Below are 8,613 nucleotides of genomic sequence, written 5' to 3' on the forward strand. Positions count from 1 at the left end.
TGTGCTGATGGACGTTAGACTCCTTGTAGTGACATGTCACAGCATACACAAATATCACATCGTTATGATGAAACTGAACCTGAAACTAATACAATGATATATGTCAATTATATCTCAATTTTTAAAAATTTAAAAAGTGAGGATAATACATAAGTTAGAGATAGATGCATCAATGCGGGTAAATGTCAAAAATGATTTTGAGAGATAAACTCAAGTTGCAGGAGGACTTCTTTCCTAGGACACTGACTGTAGAAGGTCTAAACACTGGGAAGGGGACTACATGCCACATGAGTTCTCATATAGATGGTAAACAAAACAAAGATGCATGAAAATGATAAATACCCACACTGGGCTTCCACTGTATAATAGTTGTTTTTTTTTCCCCAGAGATTTTATTAATTTATTTGACAGAGACAGGGACAGTGACAGAGGGAACACAAGCATAAACACCCACTCTGGGCTTCCACTGTGTAATAGTTGTTTTTTTCCCCCAGAGATTTTATTAATTTATTTGACAGAGACAGGGACAGTGACAGAGGGAACACAAGCAGGGGGAGTGGGAGAAGGAGAAGCAGGCTTCCCACTGAGCAGGGCTCCAGGGATCACAACCCTAGCCAAAGGCAGATACCCAACAATTGAGCCACCCAGGCACCCCTGTGTAATAGTTTTTGAAAGATTTTTTAATTTATTTTATTTTGGAGAGAGAGAGAATGCACTCGAGCAGGGGGAGGGACAGAGGGAAAGGGAGAGAATCTCAGCAGACTCCATCCTGAGCACAGAGCCCGCCCACTCGGAGTTTCCAGAGCCTCTGAACAGACGGTTTCACGGTGATGCCAGGGGTGAGGGCTCACTCACTCCAGTTCCCGTGTGCTCCACCCTTCCCCCATACCCCCACAGTCCAAGCGTCCTTGGGGTGCTTTAACTGCTAGCCAGCCTGGAGCCCCGAAGTCCATGAACTTCTTGACAGCACAGTACGTACCCTTCATCCTTGGAGTGCCTCCCTGGAAGACGTGTTCCTAAAGAAGCAAAGGCTGTCTCTGTTCCTAAAGAACTACTGCCTCTGTCCAGATTCTACTTATCTTACCACAGCCAGTTAAGTGGGAGTTTCCTCCTCACATGTCTTATTCCTAGAGGTGCAGAGTTTCAGTTCAGGAAGGTGACTGGAGCTCATCTCCTCCAGCCTCCAGCCAGCCCGGACAGACATGTTCCCAGCAGCAGCTCTGCATACTCCATGGTGGGACCATACCTCACTGGGCAGACAGCTGGCACAGCTGTGATTCTTGGAAATTCCATCCTTCCTTGGGTCAAAGGTCACACTCTGTCCCCCCATCGATTGGTCCTGTTCTGTCTTCTAGAGTGGCAGCATTCTTTTCTTCCACACATAGGGTCTTGTAGGTCACAGGAAGGAGTTTGGGTTTTATATCAAGTGAAACGGGGGATAAATAAAGTATTATTAAACAGGGGATGGCAATGTGATCTGACTTATGATTTTTTTTTTTTAAAGATTTTTTTTTTTTTTTTATTTGACAGAGAGAAATCACAAGTAGTCGGAGAGGCAGGCAGAGAGAGAGAGAGAGAGGGAAGCAGGCTCCCTGCTGAGCAGAGAGCCCAATGCGGGACTCGATCCCAGGACCCTGAGATCATGACCTGAGCCGAAGGCAGCGGCTTAACCCACTGAGCCACCCAGGCGCCCTGACTTATGATTTTAAAAGAACATTCGGGGGTGCCTGGGTGGCTCAGTTAGTTGAGCTTCCTCTTGATTTCAGCTCGGGTCATGATCTCAGGGTCATGGGATTGATCCCCCCCACATCAGGCTCTGTGTTCAGTGCAGAGTCTGCTGGTCCCTCTCCCTCTTCTCCTCTCCCTTCCTCTCACCTGTGTGCACGTGCACACGCTCTCTCATAAATAAATAAAACGTTTTTCAAATAAAATCTTTTTTTAAAAAAATGATTTAATTTATTTATTTGTGAGAGAGAAAGAGCACATGTGAGTGGGGGAGGCAGGGTAGGGGGAGAGGAAGAAAGAATCTCAAGCGGACTCCTCTTTAAAAAATTTTTTTTTTAGATTTTATTTATTTATTTGACAGAGATCACAAGTAGGTAGAGAGGCAGGCAGAGAGAGAGGAAGGGAAGCAAGCTCCCTGCCAAGCAGAGAGCCCGATGTGGGGCTCCATCCCAGGACCCTGGGATCATGAACTGAGCCACCCAGGCGCCCCAAGCGGACTCCTCTTGAGAGTCATTTCTGCCTGAGAAAAAAAGAGAGCGTTGGGAAGAAAGGGAAAGTTTGGGCTTTCCCTTACTTACCCTGCTTTCCTGGGCCAAGTGGTCTCAGATCTGGTCTACTGACATCACCCCTTCTCCCTGACCACCCCAGCCTCGCCCCCACACACCCTCGGTTCTAACTGCACCTCCCTCTCTGCAAGGCCGAGAGACCAACAGCAAGGGAGACCAAGCCCGCCTGGATTCCCAAAACAGACGTTTGAGCAGCGCATCCTCAAACCTAAAGAAGTTCAGATGAAATCCACTAGAGGGCACTGCAGCGCTGCCCAGAAAAGACTATCCCAGGACTGATCTCCTTCCCCGGCTGCATTCAATTAGCAAAGAAATCCTGCTGTGTTGAGCACACCTTTAGACACTAAGATACGGAGATCAGAGCACAGGTGCTGTCCGCAATCGAGTTGAGGGGGCAGGAACAGGCTCAGAGTCATGGAGGTGAGTGAGGTGGTGGTACCCAGGGAAAGACTGTCTTTTTCCTGCTTCTGGGGACTTAGAGGCCATATGCACACATACAACACATTAACAAGGCACAAACAACACACAGGCATATGCACGCACACCACACAAACCGCACACGCACACCCCACAGTCCCGTGAGGGCTGCAGAGGAAGCAGGCTAGAACTCCAAGAATAATGAGGAGCAGAGGAGTGGTGAGTTTACAGCTAGAGAGCACAACCCCACAGCCCCCAGACAATCCACACATCATTAGAGTCACTGTATAAAAGCCTATTAAAATACACACATGTTAACCACATGTGACCCAAGGGTCATGTGAAGTCACTGACACCCACTAACACATTAGCACAGATTTACTGAGCGCTGGGGAGGGGGCATCTTTTGTCAGAGGGTCCCAGGGGAGAAGAAAGATAGCCAGCCTTTAAGGATTGCTGAGGACGCGCAGACGCCATTGGGGCTTGAGAGCTTTCTTTTCTTAATGCTCACAGCTCCACGGGGCTGCGGGCACGGACACATCCTCAGTTTATAGAAGGGGACACCAAGGCTCAGAGAAGGGAGGCGGTGCACCCAGGGTCACATAGCTCTGCAGGCAGAGGAGCTGTGATTAAATGCCGCCCCAGAGGCACTCACGGTTAGCTAGGAGACATAAAAAGATCCAGACAACACCAGAGGGGCCAGCAAAGAGCAAGCTCATCTTCTGTCTAAGAGCGTACCATGTTTAATTTGCGGTGCTTCACCTGAGACTAAAGGAGAAGCCCCTGCCCAGCCCCACTCTGAGTCCACAAGTGGCCCTGTGTTACCTGGGAGGCTGGCAGCTGTCGCCTGAATCGCGTGACTGGCCAGCACTGTGGTGCCAAAGGGTTCTGTGGCAGGGAAAGAGGCCTTGTGGGGTTGGTGGCAAGTTCCCATGGGACTCTCGCAGTGAGACCCCTTCGCTCTCCAGCAAGGTCACGTCAACTGCTGCAGAGAACTATTCGTCAACCATCGAAACAAAACAAGCTTCCACGGGACACCAAGTGACCACGCAGCTGGAACTGCCCATCCTGAGCTGCGTCTGGTCGGGATGGAAGGCTTGGCAGGCACAGTGTCAGTTCCTTGTACCACGGAGATGGTGTCTCCGGGATTTAACAGGGCAGGAACAGAAGGTACAGGCCAGCTGTGCCACACACCCCGCCCCCTACTGTTGTCCCAATGTGCCTCCCTCAGCTCACACCCATGGCTATTGGGACTCCTGTCTCATCAGCTGAAGGAAGAAGAAAAAGCCAGAACTGGGATTATAGGTGGGCCAGCTTCCTAAGCCTGTGCCAGCCGCACATGATGGGAACGGTACAATGGCTCCCTGAGGGGTGGCCTTGACAAACGCTGGGTGAAAACCCTCCAGTAAACAGGCAGTGTTATGGATGGCACAGCTCATCATTTCCTTTGTGTGAACCGAAGGGTCCTGAAGTCAGAATGGGTACAATGCATGGGTGGTGGCTAATGGCTTAGCTAGTCAGGAGCCTGGAAGGAAAAAAGATGGGAAGATGCAGGTGGGGAGGACTGGGGTAGAGGATACGGGTAGACATGTGGGAGTAGACCAAAGGGTGACAATCTCTGTGTCACATGCTAATAACCACCATAGAGCATCTGCCATGGAAGAGGCACAAAATAACCAAGGACATGAAATGACCTTGCCAATGGCTATGGGTCAGCCTCTGTCATTACACACCCCTGTGCTGGCACGATGGGTGCAGTGGCCACAGAGCAAAGATGCAGGTGGACCTGCATGGACCCAATGGCCGGATTGTCCTTACCCAAGCCCCAGCCAGGTCCAGCTAGGTACATCCTCCTCTGAATTCCAGCCTTCTAGGTGGGTGACATTAGAGAGACTCCTAAGAGTTACCACCAGGGGGCACTAGTTGAACAGCCACCTCCTTGGGCAGCAAATGACCCACCAAATGTGGAAACACTCCAGTATGGGGAGGATCCGTGTTTCTCTTTTCCTACTTACAGGGAGTGGAGGCATGGAAACTCCAGGAACTGGGGAGATAGGAAGAGAGACTCAGTCTCTACCCAGGACAGGCCAAGTGAAGAAGGCTCCTCAAATATCCAAGAAAATGTTTAAGGAGCTTGACTAGTAGTGAATCTGGGTAAAGGGAGAGTTCTGTCTGTCTGTCTGTCTGTCTTCCTTTCCATCCTTCCTTTCCTCCTTCCTTCTTTCTTTCTTCCCGCTTTTTTGTGGTTTAAGAAAACATTTTATTATTTTAGGATTTTAAGGTTTTCAAAGTACCCCCAGGTAGGTTTTGTTTGTTTGTTTAAGTTTAGCCTAACCTCTAAACAATCTGGAGAAGTAGGTATCATCATGCTTGTCTCATTGAAAGATAGACTCAAAAGGCTTAGCTGACGTGTTCAAGGTGACACAGATGGCCAGGGGCTAGACCCGCACCCAGGACCTCTTCAACTTGAATGACTAGATTCAGACTGAATCTCAGCACAGTCGGATTTGTGGTCTTTTTTTTTTTTTTTTTAAAGATTTTATTTATTTATTTGACAGACAGAGAGAGAGATCACAAGTAGGTAGAGACAGGCAGAGAGAGAGGGAAAGCAGGCTCCCTGCGGAGCAGAGAACCCAACACAGGACTCCATCCCAGGACCCTGAGATCATGACCTGAGCCAAAGGCAGAGGCTTAACCCACTGAGCCACCCAGGCACCCCGGATTTGTGGTCTTAAGCCAGAGCCTCAGGCTTTCTCTGTGACTCAGTCTCCATCTAAGTGAGGGAGAGCAAGGAGGGCTTAGTCACCACTTTTCCAGCTTTCATCGGGTACGTATTACTACTGCAGCCAGTGGTGTGCTGGAACCAGGGGCCCCTAGGCTCCCCCAACCCCCAGATCTCTTTGATAATGTTCACAGCACACCACCGCATGTGGTCACACGTGGTGGTCTTGACGTTTACCTCAGGTGGGCCTCAGCGCTGCCCAGCAGCCTGACCATAATCCTCCAAACCCAGTGACCTTCAACCCAGGCTGCTTCTAAATGATGCCAGGCCCAGGCCTCCCCGAGCTGAGCATACAAGTGCACAGGGCACAGAAGGCTCCCTGGTGATCCTGCTGGAGGCAGCAGGTCAAGGACCCCATCCTCCCATAACTGAGGGGCAGAGCCGACGACCTGTCTGCTTCTGGGAGGGGCTTCCATGACTGATGTGGTCGAAGCAAGTTTGCCCCATGTCTTTCTTCATGAAGCTTCAGGGCAGTTGACAGAGAGGGAAACTAAGGCACAGAGATACTCCCCCACCCTCACCCCATCCCACCCCAGGACTGCTAGAGGATCACAGATCAAGCCCTGGAAACTGAGAGAAGTCTCGGGCTCTTAACTGTCCTGTTAGAAGCCACCTGGTTTAAAGGGCCCTGGGCTCAGGCTAAACTCTACCTTTTCAACTAGTTGCAGGGCCTTAAGTCACTTAACTTCTCTGATCTTCTATTTCTTTATCATAAAATGAAGGTAATACCCATTTATTAAGATCATTTGGAAATTTCCATTAAAACCATCTATATACAGGGGCACCTGGGTGGTGAAGTCGGTTAAGTAACCAAATCTTAATCTTAGTTTCTTTTCTTTTTTTTTTTCTTTTTATCGTGCTGTGTTAGTCACCATACAGTACTTCATTAGTTTTTGATGTAGTGTTCCATGATTCACTGTTTGCGGATAACACCCAGTGCTCCATGCAATCCGTGCCCCCCTTAATACCCATCACTGGGCTCCCCATGCCCCCACCCCCCATCAGCTCTTGCTTGGTTCTTGCTCTGGTCATGATCTCATGGTCGTGAGATTGAGCCCCGAATCCAGCTCCACACTCAGCACAAAGTTGGCTTAAGACTCTCTCTCTCCCGGGGCACCTGGGTGGCTCAGTGGGTTAAGCCTCTGCCTTCCGGCTCAGGTCATGGTCTTAGGGTCCTGGGATCGAGCCCCACATCCGGCTCCCTGCTCAATGGGGAGTCTTCTTCTCCGTCTGCCTGCCTCTCTGCCTACTTGTGATACCTCTCTTTCTCTCTCTGTCAAGTAAATAAATAAAATCTTTAAAAAAAACCCATCTATATGCAGATGCTTTCATAACCTTGAAACACGAATATCAAATAGAATGTTCTTCTTAAAAACTTTAAATTTTACCTATTTTTTGAAATAAGAAATAGATGTATATGGACAAAATTCAAAAAAATAAAGGACCCTCCCTCCCTTGTCCCTGGCAACAAATTTCCACCCCCAGGAGGCGACTGCCCTTACCGGTTTCTGTGTGGTAGTTAATGCAGTCCTAACAGGAGCTCTGCTGAGCCTGGTGACCCCTACAGAGACCTTGAGACCTCCCAGAATGTGCCAAATTCGGGCTCATCTAATGCTATGGAGCTCTTACTCGGTGCCAGGCTCTCTCACACATAGGCTCTTTTAATTATCAAGAGCAAAGGAAAAGACACTGATAATAAGAACAAAACAGTGACACCACCAGGGCCCCAAATCAACTCCTGTAACTCATTTGCCGAACCACGGCGCTCCCTCCCCAGAAACTTGCCCCCCCCACACCCACCTCCTTACCCCCCATGAGCCGTGAGCTCACCCAGTCCCTGTGGTTCTTGAGTCAGGCAGCTCTTCCTGCGCTTGGCTTGCCTTCGGTCATTTATAGGCCTAATGTGTGTGAACATGGCATCCTTGAGCAAAGCCCTTCCTTTCTGAGGAGACTGTGAGCCCCCTGAGGAAGGCGAGCATGTGATACCTCTGGTGGGCCTCCCAGCACCCCAGTCAGGGTGGTACCATGTGCAAAAGACCAAGCGCCCTGGCCTGCCTGCAGGGGCTTCAGCTCAGGGGGCCGGAGTGGAGGCCTCTTTCCACACAGCCCCTGCCAATGCACGATCACTCTGATTCTGTTTCCCCTGGAATCCCCTCCCCTGCCCCAGAGGAGGCTGCCACAATCCAGGTAGGGACGCCAGAGGCTACAGGACCCTGAACGTATAAGTTTCTCCCCACGCCAAGCTCTCATCCCATGTCTCTCTGTCCTCTGAGTTCCACACAGTACCCAAAGGAGCACCAGAAAGAACCCACTGCTCCTAATCCTAGAACCTGCTGCCCCAGTCGCCCCCTGGGAGCAAGATCTTGGCCTCCAGTGGTGCCTGGGGCTGGAGGACAGTCAGGGGGGAACAGCTAGTCCTCCATACACCTCTGTTCCACTGGAGGAAAGGGAGCCTGGAGATAAGGGTTGGCATCTGGGAAGATATTTCTCTCTTAAACAGATGGAGCCTGTTGGAAGTCAGCCTCTCCCTTCTGAGAAGCTCAGGAAGGTTCTCCAGGACTGAGGCTTGAATGACAGGAGAGCGCAGAGACAGGCAGGGAAAGCCGGGCCAAGGAGAGGCTGTGAGGAGGCTGCCGGAGGCAGTGAGGCAAGAGAGGAAGGAAGGAAGGCTCCCCAGCACCTGGTGGGAGGGCTTGGAAATAGAGGATGAGCAAGTGACAGAGATGGGAATCTACAATAGACTTCCTGGTGGGTGGCCTCCTCTAGCAAGGTCATTAATCAATCAGTCAGCATTCATGCAGCCCGTCCCTCCCACTCGGCTTTCAAGAAAGCTTAGATTTTCACCCTACCAGTTAACTTTCTGTCCTGTTCCTTTAAAAAAATGAACCTGACAACAAAGAGAATTTTAGGATTTTGGAATTATCTACAGAAGTGGAATCCTGACTCCACCCTGACCCTGGCAAACAAAGAATCTAAGAAGACAAAAAAAAAAAAAAAAAAAGATATAAACAGTGTTAATGAGGCGAGATGAGCTATTTTGTTGGGGGGTGGTTTTCTGCTTCTTTAAGTAATAATACATCCTTATTTAACCTCCCCATGCCTCAGTTTCCTCATTGGTACAGT

The 8,613-nt window shown here is 49.9% G+C and overlaps 1 long non-coding RNA gene across 1 annotated transcript; it reads right to left on the bottom strand.

Moving 5' to 3' along the window:
* Window positions 1-741: 741 nt before the first annotated feature.
* LOC116588035 lies at window positions 742-7,397 on the bottom strand. The gene is made up of 3 exons (XR_004284753.1): window positions 7,321-7,397; window positions 1,247-1,388; window positions 742-1,016 (listed from the first exon to the last, which is right to left on the bottom strand). It is a non-coding gene; the product is annotated as an uncharacterized LOC116588035 (long non-coding RNA).
* Window positions 7,398-8,613: the final 1,216 nt, after the last annotated feature.

Source organism: Mustela erminea, chromosome 1 (assembly GCF_009829155.1).
Source record: "Mustela erminea isolate mMusErm1 chromosome 1, mMusErm1.Pri, whole genome shotgun sequence".
Lineage (NCBI taxonomy): Eukaryota > Metazoa > Chordata > Mammalia > Carnivora > Mustelidae > Mustela > Mustela erminea.